We start from the raw sequence: 25,415 nt of genomic DNA on the forward strand, positions 1-25,415 counted from the left end.
AGCTTCCAAATCTCACCCTCATTCATTAGGGCCACCCCCACATCCACTGCCCTACCTTGTACCTCCTTTACGACCCCATCCATATATATATCAAACAGCCATGGAGACATTACACACCCCTGTTTCAGTCCCACATTGAGATCAAAGAACTCACTCAGCTCACCATCCACTCGCACCGTAGCCCTAGCTCCCTCGTACATACTCTTCACAGCACTCAACAATTTCCCCTCCACTCCATATATTCTTAATACCTTCCACATACCTTTCCTATCTATTCTGTCATAAGCTTTCTCCAAGTCCATGAAGGCAGCGTACACTTTCCTTCCCTTCTCTAGATACTTCTCCACTAAACATCTTAGAACAAATATCTGATCTACACACCCATTTCCCTTCCTAAATCCCCCTTGTTCTTCTCCAACTAGCTCCTCTGTCATATGCCTAACCCTATCAATGAGTATTCTACCATATATTTTACCAGTCACACTAAGAAGGCAAATACCCCTATGGTTACCACATACTTCTCTCTCCCCTTTTCCTTTGTACAGAGGAACAATTATACCTGATTTCCAGTCCTCTGGAACCCTTCCCTCTTCCCAAGCCAATCTACACAACTTCCATATCCACTCCACAACAATCTCACCCCATACCTAAGCATTTCACCACACACTCCATCAATTCCTGGGGCCTTTCCCAGCTTAATCTTCTTCATCGCTTCCACTACTTCCGACCTACTGATCTCTCCCTCCTCTCATCTCTTCTTCTCCCAGCCATTCCCCAACAACTTATACTCACACTGCTCTCACTCTCTACATTCAACAAATCCTCAAAGTGCTCCTTCCATCTCCTCAATTTCTCTCTCTTCTCCACCAACAATCTATTATTCCTATCTTTCACTCCCCTACTATTTCCCCTTTCACACTGCCTTACTTTCTTTACCTCCTTCCAAAACAATTTCTTACTCTCCCTCCATTTCACACTCAAATTCCTCCCAAACTCTTCATCCACTTTCTTCTTACTCTCCTTCACCAGTCTCTTAACCTCCCTTCTCCTGCTCACATATACCTCTTCTCTCTCTCATCTTCTCCCTACCTCTACTCGCCAACCATTCACCATATGCCTTCTTCTTTGTTCCACAGCTCGTTTCACCTCATCATTCCACCATGCTGTCCCTTGCACACCCTTGCATCTCCTCCTCACTCCACAAACCGCCTCACACACTGCGCTTATCTCTTCCGTGAATATCTTACATACGTCTTCCACCCCTTCCATCTGCTCTAGCTCATACCTTCCCAATCTTTCTTCCACTATGCTCTTATACTCTGTCCTCTTCTCACTATCTTGCAATTTCTCCACTCTTCTCACAGGAGCTGCTTCCTCCTGTCTTCCCCTTCGCCTCCTCAACCACTTTCTTTGCAGCTCTACCTTGGTCATCACTAAGTGATGGTCCGAGACTCCATTCCCCCACCCTCTCCACACCCTTGCATCCAACACTTGTCTTCTCATTCGCTCATCCACAGACACGTAGTCTATCATTGCCTTTCGTTCAACAAGTTCACCATCCGTCCTCCTCATTACTCTCCATGTATACCGGTGGATCATCTTATGACGAAAGTAGGTGTTGGCTATTGCCAACCCCTTACCAGCACAGATGTCCACCAAAGCACTACCATTCCCATCTACTTCCGCTGGCACACCCCACTGACCAACCACTCCATCCACTCGTACATTCCCGACTTTGCCATTCATGTCTCCAATCAACAGCACTCTCTCGCTCCTCTCAAACTTGTCCATACATGCTTCTACTCTCGCCCAAAACTCATCTTTCACTCTTGCCACTCGATCCTCTGTTGGAGCATACACACATACAATCGCCCATGCTTGTATACCTACTTTCATCCTCACCCATACAATCCTTGCACCCACTGTTCCATACTCTCTTATATTCTCCTTCCACTTCTTGCTTATCATCAGACATACTCCCTCTCTTGCCCTCTCATTCTCACTGACTCCCGCACATATACCTACACCGTATTCCCATTCTCTCATCCTTTCACCTTTCCATTTAGTTTCAGTCAATCCACATATATCCACTTTTGCATCCTCAAGCATCTGGACAATCTCTCTCTCTTTCACTTCATCATTCACTCCTCTCACATTCCACGTTCCTACTCTCAGAATGTCCTTTGTCCGTTCCTTAGTCGTCAACGTATGGTCCGTCCGGGTCCGAGGGGCTTTATTTGCTTTTTTAGTTAGTTCTTTTTACGGAGTGGGGCACTAACCCACCACCAACCCTTTTAGTCGCCTCGTACGACAAGCAGGGATACTGGGGGAGTATTCTTGAAATCCCCCTACCCCCAGGGGGTAATAATGAAACAGAAAAAGTGCATCTCTCTCCAAATAGGAATCTAATCGTCAGGATATATAAAGATTAAAGGAGAAAATAATACATTCATTCATTGCCAGACGCCATGTATCCCAAATGGTGTGGCCAAGGGCTTAGAGTTAATTATTTTACAGGGAGGGGCACTAATCCTCCACCAACCCCACTTGACACGTAGGGATGCCAACAGCATCTGGTGTTCCCAGGCGGTCACCCATCCAAGTACTAACCAGACCCAACGTTGCTTAACTTCGCTGATCGATAATACGTTTCCCTAATATAAGCTGAACTGATTGGTCCGGATCGAGCAAGAATTAAAGAAATGCGACATCAGACAGAAGGAGGTTTAGTCTTGATTTTATGCAATCAGCTGAGGAGAAGGATTTTGTAGTGAGGGAGGGAGCACTTGAACAGCTAACGTCAGATTTGGACATTATGAGCTGAGAGAGAGAGAGAGAGAGAGAGAGAGAGAGAGAGAGAGAGAGAGAGAGATTACTCTATCCTCTTACAGCAATAACTCTGTGAATCTGATAAGGTAGTTTATTGGTGTATTCTTGTTACTTCCAGACGATTATATTCAATTCTGGAAATACCATTCATCCTAAAGCGATAGCGAACGATGAATGTAACCTCTCCAGCTTTAACTCTCTTGTATCCAAAGTAAAATTACTTGAAAGAGGTAAGAATAGAAAAAAAAAATAACGTTATCATAGTTAACAGAATAAACTCCATCTCTGCAACCCCTTCACTGCTGTGGTCAACTTGGACATAATGTTCTAACTGCAACAAGGAACCTACAGTGAATGACAAAAATGAGGTGGTGGAAAGGTGGCTGGCTTTAATTATGGGATGAGCCACGGAGAACTCATCAGGGAGATCCGCTGGTATAAACCAGAAATATGAGATGGCCACTCGGGTGACCACTGGGATGGCTATACATATTCCAAGGAAAGCCCGTGCCACCCCAGCCACAGCTCTGAAAATGCCACTGACTCCAATTCATTTTATTCAGCACAGGGAAGGTTTGTGCTGCTAAATGGTTTACCACTTTATGTCGATGATGACAATCTAATTTTATGGGTGCTTCTTTCAAGCCTTATATTGAATTTAGAAAAGAAATAGAAAACGAACCACATTCGGACAAAACAAAGAAACCACCACCACAGTATACAAACAATATATATGTTCTGTGATGAACAATGCAAGCCCTGCTTGGACATCTAACCTCACTGAAACACACTACAACACCCTACAGACCATACAGAACAAGGCCCTAAAAATAATCACAGACTGCATAGCTACTACACCTACAGACCACCTACACTAAGAAACCAAAGTCCTCAAAGTCAAGGATCATCAGACATGAGAGACATACAAATTCTTGCCGCAGCCTCCACAACCCCACACCATCCCCCACACTACATGGCAGCACAACCACACACACCAAGGAACAAAACAACATCCAGCACACGATATCATACACTAATACTGTCATCTATCCTCCCTCGCCCGCCTCAAACCAGCTTCCAGAAGCATTTCCGTGCTCAGACCTCTCGCCGCTCCATTCAGTCACTCAAAGACAACACACAGCTGCATGCACGGGCTCCAGATATCCACCATTCTCAATCCTATCTCCCTCGTGAGGACAGGGTCCACCTGGCCAGGCTGTGATGTGGACATCATTCAAGCTCTTCAGTTATTAGAAGAAGCTGGATGACTCCGTCGCTGATGCCTGTCCAGAATTCAACACAGCACCGCTTACTGTTAAGCACATTATGGAAGACTGTATTGCACACTATCCCCTGCATCAACAACACAACATACAGTACACTTCTTGAGAGCTCTGTGCGAAAGCCCGGTCTCGGCCGTGGCCTTCCTAAGGGACTCGGGGCTGTTCGGCCAGACTGCCTAAGGAACAACTACCACTTAGAAAAGAAGTGGTGAATAAAGACCACTCCTAACCCGCTCAGTTTGAATAGTGTTAACATGATGTCTTCCGGGTGAACACGTTAATGATCATACTTGCAGAGATTCTTTGTAATCTAAAAAATTGTCTGGGATGGCAAGAAAAATTATGAAAATCGTCACTAAAAGGGCTAATCACTTCATTTGCCTCCAGATACTTTTATTAAACGTAAGGGAGACCATTTGTATCGAAGAAATTAATGAATACTGTATTTAATCCACTCAGTTCCAAACGTCTCTTCGAAGTTTAGCAAAAACGTCTGGCGTTAACTAGAGAAGAATACATGAGCGCGGATGCTAATTGTATCAGAATTTACACTTTCAAGCTTCTATGATTTATCCCAACTGAATAAAATTGCCTTGGATGTGCTGGAATATAACACTGAGGTTGTCTCACCTACGAGTAGGTTAAAGGGTTAAACGGATCTAATTTTTAATTCTTGAGAACATTACTATTGATAATTTTGTTACGCATTCTTTCGATTATATGTTGATGTGGTCAAGTATAACTAAGAAAATACTGAAACTTGTGTTGTTGTAAGATATGGAAGCACTGGGGTCTTCAGACAGTATAAATTTACAAGACCAAACAAATTCTCTCGGCAAAGAGTTTATGAGACACTACTCGTGGGTGAATATATTTCCTGAATATTATGGTCATGGAAAAAGGATAAATTTTCTCAACATTGTGTGAGACAATACGGGTATGAATTTGCAGGAGGATGAGAAGTCTTCTTAGAATTTATGTACATATTTATCTGAAAAAAAAAAAAAAAATGAATTCGCAAAAACAAAAATGTTACCTTGAGAATCGGGAATACAAATAAAAGCATTCGATAATTATGCACCTGCGTCCTTCCAGCATAACCCTCAGCATTCATGACCATCAGGCGGCATAACCTTGTGGCCTTCCCATTAGAACGAAAGTCAACATATTATGGTACGAACTAAGTAGGGGCAAATTAACACAGCGGTCGATTAAAATAAGTTTAAGTACTGTTACATCAAGCATTTAAGGTCATATTAGGAGTACTCAGGCCCTGAAAAAGAACTCGAACTCCCATCTTACTTTTCAGTCCATTCCAACTTTAGTCCATTAAGGTCAAGGGGGACACCGTAGCACCATTCAAACAGGGCAGTACTCCCTAGGCAGAGAGCAACCCGGTGATGGGCAGAGCTGGGACTCCCATTTCACTACCTTAAGAACCCACCTACTTGACCTTTCCTTTACTGACGTCTGTCTGTGATTCATTAGTATATACAGTTGAACAGTCCAGCATACTCAAAATTTCCCTTCTGCCACGCGAAGCAACATGCATATCATACAACGCACAATCATTCAGTTATTATAAACACTAGTATCATTACACCCAACTTCAGAATCCCCCCTATATGATACCAGAAATATCCTATCCACTGGTTCCCTCTCCTGATGACGGTCACTCGAGGAGCCTTGGATCGTTGTCTGACACACTATTCATCAGATTCTACATATCTCATTATATTTCCACCAACGTCCACTCTGCTGAACACCACCCCTCCTAGAAGCGTCATATTTTCTTCAGTTTTAATTGGCGACGAGTGCTTTCCAATTTTTTTTCCTGATGAGATTTGTTTTTTTGTTACCTGATCCTTTTAATGACGAAAGAGAAAGAGAGGGGGAGGAATATGTATGCTTTACTGTATGTATATTCCTGTGTGTGTGTGTGTGTGTGTGTGTGTGTGTGTGTGTGTGTGTGTGTGTGCGGGGATGCTTTTCTGTGGTGTGTGTATGTGAATGTGTGTGTGTGTGTGTGTGTGTGTGTGTGTGTGTGTGTGTGTGTGTGTATTTTTCTGTGATGTGTGTGTATTATTGTCTGGTGTGTGTGTGTGTGTGTGTGTGTGTGTGTGTGTGTGTGTGTGTGTGTGTGTGTGCGGGGATGCTTTTCTGTGGTGTGTGTATGTGAATGTGTGTGTGTGTGTGTGTGTGTGTGTGTGTGTGTGTGTGTGTGTGTATTTTTCTGTGATGTGTGTGCATTATTGTCTGGTGTGTGTGTGTGTGTGTGTGTGTGTGTGTGTATTTTTCTGTGATGTGTGTGCATTATTGTCTGGTGTGTGTGTGTGTGTGTGTGTGTGTGTGTGTGTGTGTGTGTGTGTGTGTGTGTTTCTTAGTCATGTGCCCTCCAGATTATTCGCTTTTTCGTTTTAGTGTTGTGTGATCCGTGACTCAATTTTTCTGTTTCTCTTTATATAAGTTAGTGACGAGTGCTTCTGAGGTATTTTTGTGTTACCCCTGCTCCCGCCACTTGATCTTTGGAGGGGGCGATATCGTAATTAAAACCTTCCGGCTCACTGGACGTCGAGATTCGCTTCTGCGGGACCTCTGCTGGCTTTATCTACTGGATTTACGTGAACTTAACTGATATCCCTAGTTTGACTTTACCTGTGATTTTATTGGCTGGATTTACAGGTTCTTCTTTGATATCCCTACTCTGGCTTTACTTGTGTTTTTGCCTGCTGGCTTTACCTGGATTTAACTGATACCATTACGTTGACTTTAGCTGGGTTTTTACAAGCTAAATTTACATAATATTAACTGATACTCCTATGTTGACTTTACGTCTGTTTTTACGTCCTGCTTCTACTTGGTTTTAATTGATGCCTTTACGTTGGCTTTTCTTGTATTTTTACCCACTGACTTCACGTGGTGTAATTTTGCCCCAAAGTTGATTTTATATTTGTTTTATCTGTTGGCCTCATATGTTTGTTTATCTCGTTGGCTTTACTTCCTACCTTACCAGTTATCTTTGCATCTTGGCTTTATCTAATGGCTTTTTCTGCCGGCTTTAACTGCTATCTTTATACGGTTTTCCTTGAGACCTCACACAAGCTTTACTCATGTCTTTACCTTTTGGCCCTACCTATTTTTACTGATATAACTAGGCTGCCCCACTGCCTGGCTATATAACATCCATTCTGGTCTCATATCCCCCGAAAGGAAGGACGGATGGACTACAGGAGGAGGATAACTTAAGTCTGCAGTACTTGGCTCAAGTTTCAGATGAACCTGAAGCCGTACCAATAACAAAATTAATCCGTTGCCTTTATATACTGGCTCCACTCGTTTTCTGGGTGCTGGAGAAGGGCGCCTTCATGTGGTGACACTGATGTGACTGGATGAAGACTGCGCGATAATACAAACGTTCAACTCCCGCCCCACTGAAAAGAGGTTGATGGACTGCAGGAAGAGGGAAGTTTCAGCCTACAGTCCACGGGGTTTACATTTCAGGTAAGTCTTAGGTTGCAGCTACTGCATTTACTCGTTTATTTAGCAGGTAAATTCACTCTAATCCTTTTATGTTGTCTTTCGCTGCTGGCCTTAGCTGTTTGTTTTGTGGCTTGAAGTGATACCCAAAGTAACTTGTCTCGAACTCATATGGATTGAATTGGTATTCACATTTACTTTGCCTGAGGCTTCACTGTATCCTTCTTTAATTAGTACAGACACAGAGCTTAACTATTGCTTTACGTAATATTCAGACTGGCTTTGTCTGACACCTACACGTGTATTACCTGACATCTACACCAGTTCTTTCCACAGTAGCTTTACCTAACACTTGATTTACTTTTACATATTTACCCAGCACCCACAGTACCTTTACCTCAGAATTACGCTGATTTTACCCAACACCCCCATTAATTTTATAGCATGCACAGTGGCTTTAACTAGGAACGAATTTGAATCAAATTCTCATTTTTTTTTCACTGCCGTTGCCTAGCATTTACAAACAAACACTCATATATTTAACACCTACACAGGTTTTACCTAACATACACACTTGCCTTACTTATCTTTAGTAATCACAACTGCTTTGCCAAACACACTGACTTTACTTGTGTGTGTGTGTGTGTGTGTGTGTGTGTGTGTGTGTGTGTGTGTGTGTGTGTGTGTGTTTATCTAACATCCACAGCTAAGTTATTTAGTACAAACATTAACTTTACATCATCATCATGCTGGCTTTACCTGGATTTCATTAACAGCACTAGGCTCACAGACATCACTTTACGTTAATGCTTCACGCTTACGGTATTCACTTTGTGTTTTATTCCCTTCACTCACAAACTTGATCTTGTTTTTACTATCTTCACCTCACCTTTACAGACTTCCCTTACGTTCACAGACTTCAATTTGCTTTCAGTGATATGCGTTTACAGCTTCACCTTGCGTTCATTAACATACGTTCGCCTGTCTCACCTTGCGTTCATTGACCGTCATTCACAGACTTCACTTTCCGTTCATTGACCTACAGTCAGACTTCATTTGGCGCTCACTCATAGACTTTCACAGACTTCACCTTGCTTTCATTAACATATGTTTGTTTTCACCTTGCATTCACTGACACTCGTTCACAGGCTTCACCTTGCGTTCACTGATATACGTTCATAAACTTCACCTATGCCCTCATTATCTTGTTTGGTGTAAGCATAAGAGAATAACACCTGTACAATAATTAACTCTCAGGCATTCATTAACTGACTCTCAGGTAATTAATTATTCCACACATGTTATTAAAAAGCACTGTTATAATTTTGCCACTGGTATTCTTTGAAAATCCTTGTAGTTTATGAAAATAGTTATTATATAATTATTGGACTGGTATTGGTCTTGATAATCATTTAACAGACTAAATTATTTGGGGGTAATAATATCCAAGTACTGTTTATTAAACAGGGATACTTTGTAGCCCCTCATATAGAACTAGTGTTTACCCACAAAAGTTTGCTGAACCATCTACAGTAATAGCCATTCCATCAGAAAATGTTTGCAAATACTATTATGTTTGTTTTCATACCGTTGTTGAGCCCTCAATGAACAATTATAACACAAAAGTCGAAAAAATTATTTTTGCGTATTTTCGAGTGTCGCGATTTCCGACAAGTTCGCGCAGTTCTGTCGCGCGCGATAGACAAAAATTTTGGTTGGTATTTTTCTGACACTTCCTGGATTTACCCCGACTGAATACAAAATCAATTAGGTCAATATCTGTTACCGTTCTCGTGAAAGAGACGAACAAACGCCAAGACAGACACTAATACACAGCATGACTCTATCACTTAGATTTAATAAAGCCTCATTTACTTTATTAATATAAAAACAATCGTCTCTAAACATAGATACTTTATTAACCTTTGTTTATTCTTTAACACATATGATCTACCATCACACAGTAATATGTTAGGTCAATGGAATTCACTAATTGATAAGCCTGATCCTCCAACATATTACCACTATGCCGGGAATCGAAACCGGGACTCTCAGGTGAGAGCCAGGCAGCAATCCACTACACCACGACCAGGTAAAAGTTATCTCACATTGTCACAATCTTGTAACTAACGTCCCTCCGCCCCCACTGTGGGCCTGAAGAGGATGAGAAAACCCCCTGGCACTCAGGAAGGTAGATGCCTTTAATTGGGTGTGCTAAGCCGACTCCGCTCTTTCTTTACCCCTGCACAATTGTTGGCTCTATACAGAGGTTTTATCCGCCCCTGTGTGGAGTACAACTCTCATGTGTGGGGAGGCTCCCCACATACAGCTCTTCTCAATAGGGTGGAGTCAAAGGCTTTTCGTCTCATTAACTCTCCTCCTCTTACTGACTCCCTTCAACCTCTGTCTCTTCGCCGCACTGTTGCATCTTTATCTCTTTTCTATCGCTACTTTAATGGTCACTGCTCCTCTGAACTGTCTGCTTGCATTCCTCCACCTCTACGACGGGCGCGTAGCACCCGTCTGGCAGCAAACTCTCATCCCTTTTCTGTCCAACTCTCTAATGCAAGAGTTAACCGTTACTCCCAGTCTTTCATTTATGGAACAGGTCAGCTCTGGAACTGTCTCCCTCTGTCTGTATTTCCTGCTGCCTATGATCTGCAGTCTTTCAAACGCAGTGTGTCCAGGCATCTCAAAATGATCGGATCTTGAATTTGGCTCTCTATTGTATTTTGTTTTTCTCTTGGAGGGAACTGTTATTGCGGGCCATGACCTTTGGTTCCTTCTTCCTCGCATTAAAAAAAAAAAAAAAAAAAAAAAAATTATCCCAGGCACTTATTAAGCAACGTTGGGTCTGGTTAGTACTTGGATGGGTGACCGCCTGGGAACACCAGATGCTGTTGGCATAACGTTCTCCCTACATGTCGAGTGGGGTTAGTGGAGGATTAGTGCCCCTCCCTGTAAAACAATTAACTCTGAGCCCTTGGCCACCCCGTTTGGGATACATGGCGTCTGGCAATGAATGAATGAATGAATGACTTACGGCAAGTCAGAATGAAGAGAGAAACCTGTACTTTACACAGGAATAATAACTTTTACCTGGTCGTGGTGTAGTGGATTGCTGCCTGGCTCTCGCCTGAGAGTTTCGGGTTCGATTCCCGGCATAGTGGTAATATATTGGATGATATTTCCTGTGTAAAGCACAGGTTTCTCTCTTCTCTTGATAAGCCTGAACTGACTGCACCTTACCCTACCAAAAGGGGATATATTATTGTGGGATGCTGTTTATTGTGGTAGGAATGTTATTGTGTGAGACAAGGATGATGTTAATGACCTGGCTGATGCTGGGACATTGAAAGGAAGTGACCCGTGAAATGCAGGAGTTCTGTGGTACGGTACATACTTCCGTTAATTATCTATGTTGGCCCTCTCTCTCTCTCTCTCACACACACACACACACACACACACACACACACACACACACACACACACACACACACACACACACACACACACACACACACACACACACACACACACACACACACACGTGCGTGCGCACGCGCGCTTTGATCTGTTTTTCCTTTCCTGCACTATTCCAGTGGTGGGGTGCGGTGTGTATACGAACAATATACAAACAATCTCTCTCTCTCTCTCTCTCTCTCTCTCTCTCTCTCTCTCTCTCTCTCTCTCTCTCTCTCTCTCTCTTCTGTTTTAGGGAATGCTTAGTAGGGAAACCATCTTGCTATAACATTGTTTCACTGGACACAGAACCGATATCCCAGTCACAGTCTGCATTATAACCAACAGCTTCGAAACAGCCAATAGTCCTGGTACTGTTTGCTTTCCTTTTATGTTTCTATACGATTATCACCATCACTACCACTGTTCCCCACAACTACTGTACCAATATCGCCACCTTTACCACCACCAGTACCAACCTTCCATGACCATCATCACGACTTCCACCGTCCTACATCACCACTACCACTAACACCACAACACCACTATCAAGGCCACCTCAACTAACACCTCGCATACCACTTCCCCCCTCTCCATCACCACCACCACTACCACCAGTCTCCACCACTAACAATACTACCACCTCCATCAACCTCACCACTACCGACACTTTCTTACCACTACCAGTGCCATTCCCACCACAACTATCACCCACACCACTACTACCATCATCACCCTTATGACCACACTCCTCATTCATAGAAACACCAGTACCATTTCCAGCATTACTACCACTGTTCCTCACCACTACCACCACCACCACCATCACAAGTGCCTTCTACCACTACTGCTACTACAGCAACCACTACTATCATCACTGCCATCATCACAACTTGTCCCCTTGCCACTACAATTTATCACCGCGATTATCCGAGTACCACCGTCCCCACCACTAACACCACTTCCACAACCACCTCCACCACTATAACGCGCCCCACCACCACCACGACCACCACCACCACCACGACCACCACCACCACCACTATAAAACCCCCTCCATCACTAATCCCAGCCACCTGAGTCCACACACCAAAATTCCTGTTTCGTGTTCAAAAGTTTTGTGTAGGAATATTGATGAGTTTATCCTGGTGGCCGGGTTCTCGTGCCTTATACCAGTCCTCCTCCATACCATACCACAACCACCACACCACCATACCACTGAACCACACCGCAGCACCACATGCACCATACAACAGCAATATACCACCACCACCACCACAAAACTGCCAAACCACTGCACCACCACATTAGACCGCAGCAGTACACTTAACAATACAACAATACTACAGCTCTCACACCACATCAACGCACCAAGCAACCATACCACATCAATCGATCTTGAATTTGTCCCTCTTATTTGTTTATTTATTTTTTTATTTTTCAAGGGAACAAACTTGAAATCTTCTAGCCTTTGGTTCTTTCTTCCTTGTACAAAAAAACACACACCACTACGCCACCATACCATACTACACCACACAAAGCTATATCCCAGAACACATCATGACCACACCACCCTACCAAACCCGACACGACACGACACCTCACCACACCACACTACACCACACCACACTGCATCACATCAGAGCTCACCACACCATCACACTACATCATAACGCAACATCACACCACGGCACCATATTACACAACCACACCACACCACACCACTCCACACCACACTACACCAACGTTAAACCTTTCTCACTCCTTGCCTCACCACCATAGCGCCACACCACTAAACTGCTGCACTACACCACAATACCACACCACATCATCTCCACTAGTATACAACACCAAGCCACCACTATAGTTCTCCACTTCCCAGGTACACCACCACACCACATCACAAAATCAAACCACATCACACCATATCACACCACACTCAAACTAAACCTCTCCCTTTCCTCCCATACCACCACAACACCACACCAGCTTATTGCATTCCTTTCTGCCATACCACCACACTGGCACACCCTACCACACCACAGTGCATCACACCACCACACCACACAACCACACCACGCCACACCACACCATACCGAATCAAACAACGTAACACAACGCCACACTGTTGTTGTTTCACTTAACCTCCATATCACCACCATAAACTGCTGCTACTCTTAACAAACGCACCACATCACACCACCGCTATACTTCTCAATCGGCACACCACGCCACACACACCACACCACACCACACCGCGTCACATCCCACATCATACCACTCCACACACCACCATTATACCACCCAGCCGACACACCACTATCATACCACACCACCACCAGGCGATTATACAACTATTTCACTCTACCACCACACCACACCATACCACACCAATTCACTAGTAGCATAAGACTAACACCACGCAGTACTATAATGCCACTCCCCTCTCAGCTCCACCTTTTCCATGCAATCATATTACCAATGCTTTGCCAGATCATATCACCATACTATATTCTACTCCCTCTTCCACACATTGCACAATCACTATACCATTCACCTCTTGAGTACCGCACTACCTCGCCAACCCAAACGTTCAACACTACATTCTACATAACACATCACCACAATACACCATAACACCAATCGAAGCAATACGTAACTACAACACACTGCATAACACATCATAACATTCTACGCCACCACTTCACCACATCACACCACACTACTCTTTCGCCACACCATGTTCCTCACTCTCGCCACACACACACACACACACACACACACACACACACACACACACACACACACACACACACACACACACCGCTATAGAAGTACGGAGAGTGACATTCACAAACCAGGCCTACTCAGATCCCCATAGGCTTACACTCTGAGCCTCAAGATGGGGAAGGGAAGAGAATTGAGCATTACCTTCTCTCTCTCTCTCTCTCTCTCTCTCTCTCTCTCTCTCTCTCTCTCTCTCTCTCTCCTTTCAGCACTAGCTTCCCACCCTTCTCAGACATTTCCATCTCTTCGTCAACCGTTCATCTTTCTTCCCTCATGCTTTTTCTCTTCCTTACTTCATCTCCCTCCCTCACCCATTTCTACCTCTCTCCTACCTATTCTTCTCCCTCCCTGACTCATTTCTATCTCCCCTTCACCTATTTCACACACCCCTCCCTCATTCTTTTTTCCTTAAACCATTTTTTTCCTCGCCCATTCATTCTCCCTCACTCATTTTTCATTCTGATCTGACCTGCTTTATTTCCACCCCTTGCTCATTTCTCTTCGTCCCTCGCCAGTTGTTCCCCCATTCTCCCCCGTATATTTCTCTCCCGTTCACTCTTATTGTTCTTTCATACCCGCATCCATTTGTTGAACTAGCAGGAATATTTTCGATGAGGATGAATCAACGTCAGCCTTCATTTACTTTTTCATCACTATACTTATTTACAAGATATCTAATATACTCTAATCCTGTGTGTGTGTGTGTGTGTGTGTGTGTGTGTGTGTGTGTGTGTGTGTGTGTGTGTGTGTGTGTGTGTGTGTGTGTGTGTGTGTGTGTGTGTGTGTGTGTGTGTGTGTGTGTGTGTGTGTGTGTGTGTGTGTGTGTGTGTGTGTGTGTGTGTGTGTGTGTGTGTGTGTGTGTGTGTGTGTGTGTGTGTGTGTGTGTGTGTGTGTGTGTGTGTGTGTGTGTGTGTGTGTGTGTGTGTGTGTGTGTGTGTGTGTGTGTGTGTGTGTGTGTGTGTGTGTGTGTGTGTGTGTGTGTGTGTGTGTGTGTGTGTGTGTGTGTGTGTGTGTGTGTGTGTGTGTGTGTGTGTGTGTGTGTGTGTGTGTGTGTGTGTGTGTGTGTGTGTGTGTGTGTGTGTGTGTGTGTGTGTGTGTGTGTGTGTGTGTGTGTGTGTGTGTGTGTGTGTGTGTGTGTGTGTGTGTGTGTGTGTGTGTGTGTGTGTGTGTGTGTGTGTGTGTGTGTGTGTGTGTGTGTGTGTGTGTGTGTGTGTGTGTGTGTGTGTGTGTGTGTGTGTGTGTGTGTGTGTGTGTGTGTGTGTGTGTGTGTGTGTGTGTGTGTGTGTGTGTGTGTGTGTGTGTGTGTGTGTGTGTGTGTGTGTGTGTGTGTGTGTGTGTGTGTGTGTGTGTGTGTGTGTGTGTGTGTGTGTGTGTGTGTGTGTGTGTGTGTGTGTGTGTGTGTGTGTGTGTGTGTGTGTGTGTGTGTGTGTGTGTGTGTGTGTGTGTGTGTGTGTGTGTGTGTGTGTGTGTGTGTGTGTGTGTGTGTGTGTGTGTGTGTGTGTGTGTGTGTGTGTGTGTGTGTGTGTGTGTGTGTGTGTGTGTGTGTGTGTGTGTGTGTGTGTGTGTGTGTGTGTGTGTGTGTGTGTGTGTGTGTGTGTGTGTGTGTGTGTGTGTGTGTGTGTGTGTGTGTGTGTGTGTGTGTGTGTGTGTGTGTGTGTGTGTGTGTGTGTGTGTGTGTGTGTGTGTGTGTGTGTGTGTGTGTGTGTGTGTGTGTGTGTGTGTGTGTGTGTGTGTGTGTGTGTGTGTGTGTGTGTGTGTGTGTGTGTGTGTGTGTGTGTGTGTGTGTGTGTGTGTGTGTGTGTGTGTGTGTGTGTGTGTGTGTGTGTGTGTGTGTGTGTGTGTGTGTGTGTGTGTGTGTGTGTGTGTGTGCAGCCAAAACCGGTGTCATATGCACTGAGTGACAATGCTGGAAGTTACCATTCCCTTCTCTATTAAACCTAAATTAACCTAACCTAACCAAACCTAACCTAACCTTAACCTAACCTTATCCTAGATCAACCTAACATAAATAAACCTAAATTAAACTTATCTTAATTCACGTAATGACTAATTTCACACTCTGCCTGTAACATACATATATATCTTTATTTACATATATCCATATATCGACCTATAGTTACCTACAGGTCGATAAGACATCCAACTATCATCCTGACACATGTATTTCATACAATGTTGTTGATAAATGGCACAAAATATGAGATAACAAGCGGATACTTTCAAAATAGAAGCTAAACGGCCACTCGGCGCATGTGCACTGAGCGGAACGGTAACTTCCAGCATAAGTCACTCCGTGCATACGACACAGGAAAAAAGGATTTTGATGTAACATGTCGGGACAGAAATGGGTTCCAGACAGTTACGCTTCAATAACAGTCCATTGATATTTTTGAAGGTGTGTTTAAGCCCCTAATAATTATCCTTACTGGTGTTAATTACGCGCACGTGAAGGAGGCGGTGTGGCACTTCCGTGAAGATTTTCGTATGTCTGCAGAGAGAGAGAGAGAGAGAGAGAGAGGGGGGGGGGTGAGGGTAGATACTTCTACACTCCGATGTCTATTACTTCATCGACGCTACGAACAGACGATTTTATTCAGCAGAAAACTGTGGTAGCTATGGTGTGGTGGTGGTGGTAGCTCTGATGGTGATGATGGAGGTGATAACTGTGGTGGTGGTGGTTGTAGTGGTGGTAGCTGTGTTGATGATGGTGGTGGTGGTAGCTATGTTAATGATGGTGGTGGTGTAGCTGTGTTGATGATGGTGGTGGTGTAGTTGTGTTAATAATGATTCTGGTGATGGTAGCTGTGTTGATGCTGGTGGTGATGGTAGCTGTGTTCACGCTGGTGCCGTAGTGGTAGCTGTGGTGATGGTGGTGGTGGAGGCTATGTAGATGATGGTGGTGGTGGTAGCTGTATTGATGATGGTGATGGTGGTAGATGTGATGGAGGTGGGGGTGACAGCTGTTCAAAGACGGCTGTCATTTGGGCAGGTGCTTTGGAACCCGATAGAGCCGCAAAGAACTTACTCCTGCATGAGGCATGGTTCAGAGATGGCTGTGATTTGGACATCCGTCATGGCGCATGTGTTTCCTTATTTGAATAAATTTGTCTGGCGGCAGAACGAATGTTATAAAATTTGACGTCATTTCACTCTAAGACAGTGGTTCTCAACTCGTTTCAGACCATGGACCACCAGCCCAATTAAAAAAAATATCGTGGACCATTTCATTTTTGAGTAATGATAAATAAAGCATAGACAACAAACATTTTGGTTAGAAATATATTTCTAACAAACAGAATTTTGAGAAATGATATAAAATAGTAGACAGCTGACATTTTGGTCTGAAATGTATTTCATCCAGACATAAAATTCCAGGAATTACAGGAATACTTCTCTAACATTCTGCTGTGAAATTTATTTCTAACAAACAGAATTTTGAAATTATGTAGGAGTATACAGGCAACATTTTTCTTTGCAACCAGACTTTTGGATTCTCTTCTCACTGACAAGCTTTTTTAATGTTAGGAGTGGTACTTGGTAATGCACAATGAATATCGCTTTCCAATGCAAGCCGATCCCTCTGTTTAGACTTAAAGTGCAACAAACATGGAAATCTGCTCTCGCACATGGAAGTTGATGCAAATGGCAAAGACATCTGACTGCATGTGTTGACAGATCTGGGTAAGTATCAGTCATACTGGAATAATCAATAGGAATAATACAACAAATTGAATGGCCAATTATTTTTTTTGATAAAATTTCTCGTACTGAATTTTCAATAAATCTAAAAATATATGCAGCAGTCTCCAGTTTATTACCAAGTATAGTGAACGTCCTGTGGACCACCCAAAAAGTCACCATGGACCACCAGTGGTCAATGGTCCACCAGTTGAGAAACACTGCTCTGAGAGGTTATCACTGAGGAGGATGTAGTTACATGGAGAGACAAATAGACAAACGAGAAAGTGAAGAAATGTTGTGATGTTGAGGTAGATGTGGTTTAAAACGTCAAGAGAAATGCTACGAGATGGTTTGGCCACGTGGAGAGGATGGAGAATGAGAGACTGACTAGAAGGGTGAACAGTATGTGACCGAGGATGAGATGGAGGGATGGAGTGGAGAGATGTATGAGAGAGGGGTGCGTGAGTTGGAGTAGGGCACCCAAAGGGCAGAAGACACGTTGAAATGGAGGAGACTTGTTTGTGGCCAGCCCTTACAGGATTAAAGTGACTGGCTAGAGAGAGGGAGAGAGAGAGAGAGAGAGAGAGAGAGAGATTTTGAAGGGTATAATTTACGACCTCATCATTACGGGAGGCTTCCCTTAAGCTGAATAATTTGTTCAAGCGACAGAAAACGTAAAATTTAAAACACTGTATTAAAACGGATGCTAATTTCTTGTATTTGCTGTAAACTACGTCGTAGGATAAATAAATGCACTTAATATAGCAGAAAAAAAAAATGGAGTGTTATTCAAAAGAAGAAGCGTTACCGGTACCAGTGAGTCTCTATAAGTATAATAACATGGCTTTTGGTTAAACCGTTTAGTAGATGAATTTGACCTTCGTATATTATTAGTGGTTTTCATTACGCATTCATCGCCGTACGAATATAAGAATGCAAGTCCAACAGATGCACGGTTCGCTATGGGTTCTTCATCTTTCGCCTTTCTTGCTTAAATTAGTAAAACTGGCAAAATGAATGCCATGTATGAGATTTTACCTAACTATTCACTCATATATTATACAGGAATATATAAACAAGTTACTCAGTGACTTAGAGCTAGTTTTACACTCGCCATACATGGACGGGCACCTCTAATACACAAATTCAGGTATTGTATTATGGGTTCTGATGAGTAACTAATCTGTAAGGTCAATAAACACAACTTTGCCATTTTCTAGCAAACAATGTTTCATGCAACTGGATGCTCTAGATGTGGAAGGCATTTGGCATATGAGGGCAAAAATGCACGCAGAAATATGTTCTGTTAAGAGTGACTGGGTTGGTGAATTAAATAGTTTGCGTACGTCATGCAGGAAACTTCAGTAGGTATGAGCGTGCGGGATCATATGAAAGGACATACAACTTATCTAGTTACATGGGGTCTAACCCAGATCTACAGCAATTAACTCAAGGGATTCGCTATAAGCATCTTTGAATTTGAAGCTGACATTCTCTGACCTCCCTCGACTCTATAACACGTTTAAAATATCAGAATTAATGCTGAGTTCACAGGATAAAAGCCCTCACAGTGACAAAGGATAACAGCCTATCGATACGATGTATCTTACATGACAATGGCTGATACGGATGATTAGTCATAAATTTTGCCCGAGGAACAAAGCACACAAGTTCCTCCTCTCAGACATATTTAACTTAGCCAGTCAGATGGCGTCTTTTTTTTTTTTTTTTTTTTTTTTTTTTAAGCAGGTCACCTTAAGACGGTTTTATTAATCTTGATGGAGATATCCTGCTGTTTAGGGGTTGATGAAGAGTACATGTAACACCTCAGTTCCGATAGTCTCTCATAAGCCGTGTAAAATCGTCTGGTGATTACAAGAAAAAACTAGACATTTTTTTTTTTTTTTTTGCGAGGAAGAAGGAACCAAAGGCCATGAGCCCGCAGTAACAGTTCCCTCCAAGAGAAAAACAAAATACAATATAGAGCCAAATTCAAGATCCGATCATTTTGAGATGCCTGGACACACTGCGTTTGAAAGACTGCAGATCATAGGCAGCAGGAAATACAGACAGAGGGAGACAGTTCCAGAGCTGACCTGTTGCATAAATGAAAGACTGGGAGTAACGGTTAACTCTTGCATTAGAGAGTTGGACAGAAAAGGGATGAGAGTTTGTTGCTTGACGGGTGCTACGCGCCCGTCGTAGAGGTGGAGGAATGCAAGCAGACAGTTCAGAGGAGCAGTGACCATTGAAGTAGCGATAGAAAAGAGATAAAGATGCAACAGTGCGGCGAAGAGACAGAGGTTGAAGGGAGTCAGTAAGAGGAGGAGAGTTAATGAGACGAAAAGCCTTTGACTCCACCCTATTGAGAAGAGTTGTATGTGGGGAGCCTCCCCACACATGAGAGTTGTACTCCACACAGGGGCGGATAAAACCCCTGTATAGAGTCAACAATTGTGCAGTGGTAAAGAAAGAGCAGAGTCGGCTTAGCACACCCAATCTCTTGGAAGCAGATTTTACAAGAGATGTAATATGATCTTTCCAAGATAAGTCCAGAGTAAATGAAACCCCAAGCATGTTCAAGGATGATGCAGGATTAAGCTGAATATTATTAAACATTAGTGGGTATACCTGTGGAAGATTTTGTCGGGTTGATAGGTGTAAGAACTGAGTCTTAGATGCATTAAAGACAACCATATTATTTTTACCCCAATCAGAGATACGAGCCAAGTCAGACATTAGGTGTGCCATAGCCTCATCCCTTGTTTGTTGAAGTAACTGTTGAGATGGGCGTTGCGGGAACCGAATGGAAAGGTGAAGGGTGGAGTCATCAGCGTATGAGTGGATAGGGTTAGATGTACAGCTTAGAAGATCATTGATGAATAAAAGGAAGAGAGTTGGTGATAGGACAGAGCCCTGAGGAACACCACTGTTGATAGATCTAGGAGAAGAACGATGGCCGTCTACAACAGCGGCTATAGAACGACCAGAAAGGAAGCTAGCGATGAAGGCACAGATAGAAGGATAGAAACCGTAGGAGGGCAGTTTGGAAATTAAAGATTTATGCCAGACTCGATCGAAAGCCTTTGAGATGTCAAGTGCAATGGCAAAGCTTTCGCCAAAGTCCCGAAAGGAGGATGACCAGGAGTCCGAAAGGTAGGTGAGAAGATCGCCAGTGGAGCGTCCCTGACGAAACCCATACTGACGATCGGAAAGAAGGTTGTGATAGGAAAGATGCCTTAAAATTTTTCTATTAAGAATTGACCCGAAAACTTTTGAAATACAGGACGTTAAAGCAATTGGACGATAGTTGGAGGGTTGGGAGTGGTCACCCTTCTTTGGGACTGGCTGAATGAGAGCAAACTTCCAGCAAGAAGGAAAGGTACAAGTTGACAGACAAAGGCGAAAGAGTTTGCCTAGGCAGGGTGTAAGCACAGAAGCACAGTTCTTAAGAACAACAGGAGGGACCCCATCAGGCCCATATGCCTTGTTAGTACGGAGGCCAGTGATGGCAGAAAATACATCAACTGAAGAAATTTTAATGTCAGCCATGAGGAAGTCAGAGGGAGGAAGTGTTGGAGGAACAGCACCGGAATCGTCTAATGTGGAATTGGAGGAGAAAGTCTGTGCGAAGAGATCTGCTTTATCAGTAGAAGAAATAGCTACAGAACCATCAGAGCAGAAAAGAGGAGGGAAGGATGATGAGGTAAAGTTGTTAGAAAGATTTTTGGCAAGGTGCCAGAAGGAGCGGGAAGAATTCGAGTTGGAGAGTTGAGAGCATTTAGCATGGATGAAATTATTTTTAGTAGAGCGAAGAACAGACTTAGCACGATTCCGGGCAGAAACGTAAAGATGATGTGATTCAGGGGTGGGTTGGCTCCGGTACCTTTTGTAGGCCCTCTCCTTGTTGCGGACAGCATTAGAACAAGCGTGATTAAACCAAGGCTTTCTTGCGTTAGTCAAAGGATATGAGAAAGGAATGTATGCTTCCATGCCCGAGAGAATAACCTCCGTAATGCGCAAGGCACACTCAGATGGCTCACGGCCATGGAAGCAATAATCATTCCAGGGAAAATCAAAGAAGTACTGCCTGAGGGCCTCCCAGTCCGCGGCTCCAAAATGCCACAGACGACGTTTCCCTGGAGGGTCCACAGGCCGTACCGGAGTGATAGGACAGGTTAAGGTAATAAGGTTGTGATCGGAGGAGCCCAACGGAGAGAAAAGATTAACAGTGTAAGCAGAAGGATTAGTTGTGAGGAAGAGGTCAAGTGTGTTGGAGCTCTCTCCAAGGCGGTCAGGGATACGGGTAGGGTGCCCCTTAGTAAGAAATGTTAATTCTCCCAGGCTTCTAAAACACCCACAGTTTAACAAAACCGTCTGACTTGAGCAGAAATGAAATACTATAGGCTAGTTAATCCGTCCATAAAATTCCAAAGGCGTTTTTCTCATTTAATTCTTGCTCACTCTAGACGACTGTATTCAGCTGTGGAGACAACATTCAAACTGAAGAGGTTATATACAGCCTTCATTAACTCCTTCACGGTTAAAGATCCTCCTGAGGTAAATAAAATCGTATGGAAACAGCAAGGGAAAAATGCAAAAACCAAGTCATCGGTCTGAAATGGTTAATGAAGACATGAACGCCCCCCCCCTCTCTCTCTCTCTCTCTCTCTCTTTCTCTCATAACCCACTGACACTAAAACACTCCTGCTTTAGTGGGAATAGAGTAGCAAAGTTAACCCGTCCATAAGATTGTTAAATATATCGCTACCAGACGATTTCATTCAGCTGGGAGATATCTTGTGGTGCAGGGGTTCATGAAGGTTATGTCCAGTCACTTCAAGGCAAATTTCTCTCCTAAGCTTAATAAAATCGTCTGGTGGTTGCAAGAACTCAATGCTAATTAAATACTCTGAGTGATGGGGTTAAGCATTTCCTTCAGTGCTAAGAGGTGAATATGTCAAATATAATCATCCAGAATTAATAATAAAGTAAAAATAGCTTCCTTTGGCTGAAGGGGTTTTCTCATTTGTACCCAGTGTCCTTAAAAGGGGGAAATCCCAGGGAACTGACCTATAAGCTTCTCGCCTATGAGCCGATAGGCGGAGGGCGATACACTTTCAATAAAATCCCTCACACAGCAATCCTGGCCACATATGGGCTCATACTCTATGGAGGAGTTAGATACAACTTTATTAAACTCCTTCATTATCAAGGTTGAATAAAAAAACTAATAATATTGTCAGGAGATAATAAGATTAAACTGAATATGGCGTTATCTACATAAATGGGTCAGTACCGTTAGAGAGATGGACTTTCCTTCCACTCTTTCTCTTTCGTTGCTTCAATCCTCAGGCTATTTTAATCAGTTTTGGGGGATATGTTTTTTTTTTATTTTTTTTTATTCAAAGACTTAGACACAGGCTTTGCTAATTCGTCAACTTATAGAACTCACTCCTGGGCTGAGTAAAATTGCCAGGGGACAGTAAGAATAAGCTAAATCTGACGGCTTTGGGCTGGGGAAGTTAAGAGTCTTGGTTTCCAGTGCCCACTAGGCTGAATTCGTTTGACATTAGCTGGAGGAACATTAGCTATCCCGTCCATCAAGAGGTGACAGCATTAACACTCACAAGCTCTGATGACTAATTCTCAGCTGAGTAAAATCGACTGGCGTTACCTGGAATAGACTACTTGGTAACGCCCACAGATATGCGAGCGTTTTCACTCGCTTCCCCTGTCTAGGGCGTGGCGACCCGTTGGAGATCAGTCCCGGAATCTCGGCTGTTAAACCTCCAGTGGCTGTGTATGCAAGGTTTTGTTGGCAACTTCTATCAGGTTTTGGAATTTTCACACACACACACACACACACACACACACACACACACACACACACACACACACACACACACACACACACACACACACATTAATACATACAAACAAAACACATGCAAACTCACCGTCAAAATCGCCTGGAAGCAGCAAGACAAAACTAAAACAGACCACCTAATCAAGCGGTTAATATCCTGCTATAAACCACGGTGAAGTCAGCTAGAAGTGGAATGAGTGAGTTGAGGTGCGTCACGTCAAGGGCACTCTGATGACGGGACTGGCCAACATCTGATAAGAATTTTCATCAATAGGGCCAAGTTTGCGTGGCTCGCAGCGATGAAATTTAAATGCGTAAGATAAACGTCCTTGTGTCTAAAGCGAAGACAGGCCATTATGCTTTTCATAACCTTATCGATTTTCTCTTGTTTTATTTCGATTTTTCAATCCTCTCTGTCTCTGTCTGTCTGTCTCTGAATGTTTTCTGATGTTTCTTCTCTGTTGATATTGCATTAGATAAGGCGTTGTCACCGCCATAGCGAAGACCTTCAATCACTTCCACCTAAACATATTCTGTCATTGACTTCGCTTTGATTTTACATAATTTTACATATATTTTCCCTGTGCACAGCTTTATTTATTGTATGAAATAAAGTGTGGTAATTCTTAGAGAAGAAACGTACTATATATTTTTTTTTCCTACCTTTGATATTTTTATTCTGAATCTTCCTTTTGAGTTTATCATGGTTCCCTTACCCGTTCCTTGCCTATATATATTGTGCAAAATATACTCCATTCATAGGGACAAGGTGACATCACATTTCTCCATCACCCTGCAATTTTTTTCTCATTGTTCCTGTACTACATCCAGCTAAACTTATTAATTTCACGTGTTTTCTGGACTGTCTTTATTTGTCTGTGTTTTTCTTGCTCCTTGTTTTTCTTTGCATTGCATGAGGAGCTGCCATCTCTCAGTCTTATTGATTTTACACGCCTTTCTCTTGGTGCTGAATTTTTAAGTTTATTGTGTTTACGTGCTTTCTTTATGCGTTATGTCCCTTACATTTGCATATGAAATTTATTGGTATGCTGAGAGACGAGATGCTGCTACTATTCTCCACTTGCATAGCTTCTCTCTTATCGGTCTTGCAGTTCTTCTTAACGGCTCGACAGTTTTTCCGATTTTATTATTTTCGTGCGTTCTTTTCAATAAAATGAAATGCATTTATATCGACAGAGGTGGTTATTACTCTACCTGACCATTATTCTAATTGATTTCGTTTTCCTCATTAGCATCTTTTTCTTTTAATTTTAGGTTTTGCGTTTTCACCATGTTCATTCTTCCATTCACATCATATACTGTGAATTCATTGACAGAGGGAAGAGTTGTTATCATTTCTTCCTATTTGCAGATTTCCCTCTCACTTATTTTATACGACTCCTCGTTTAATGTACTTATTTTTTGTGTTTTCCTTACACGCATATATTGATTTTCTTTCAGTTTCGCTGAATAAATTGTTGCCATAGTCACAGATGAGATCAGAGGTGCATTCATTCTTCTCCTACATCACGCATTTCTGTAGTTGATTTTACAGCATTTTTTCTGTGTACCTAGCTTTATTCTTTTGAACTTTCCTTCTTCTTTTTTTTTTCAAGTGTATAAAAAAAATGCCATATTTTTTCCCCAAACCTAAGTATTTTTCCTTGCGGCACCGTCAGTTTGACGGCGCATATACCGCATTTATTTTTGAAAACTCGGCACGAAACTATTCAGCATAGGAGAGGCCTCTTGAATGGACAGGGTAAATGGAGACCTTGTTTAACTTCACCACTGCAAAAAGTATCTCATAATCTGAGCATAAATATTTGGAGATAGCAAGAATAGGGAAGAATAGGATGCCATCGGAGTGAGGGATTGATTGATTTTATTATAAATTTCTCAGAGGTAGGTATTTCGTGTTTTCCTGTTTCACTTTGACTCTTCCTCTGGTGATTGGGAACGCTTTAATGCTCTATTCCAACTGCCACCAGACGGATTAATATAGCTGAGGGTGAGAACAGAAAATT

The sequence above is a fragment of the Coenobita brevimanus genome, chromosome 2 (genome assembly GCF_032717465.1).
Source record: "Coenobita brevimanus isolate Jiangsu-jjx chromosome 2, ASM3271746v2, whole genome shotgun sequence".
NCBI classification, from domain to species: Eukaryota; Metazoa; Arthropoda; class Malacostraca; order Decapoda; family Coenobitidae; genus Coenobita; species Coenobita brevimanus.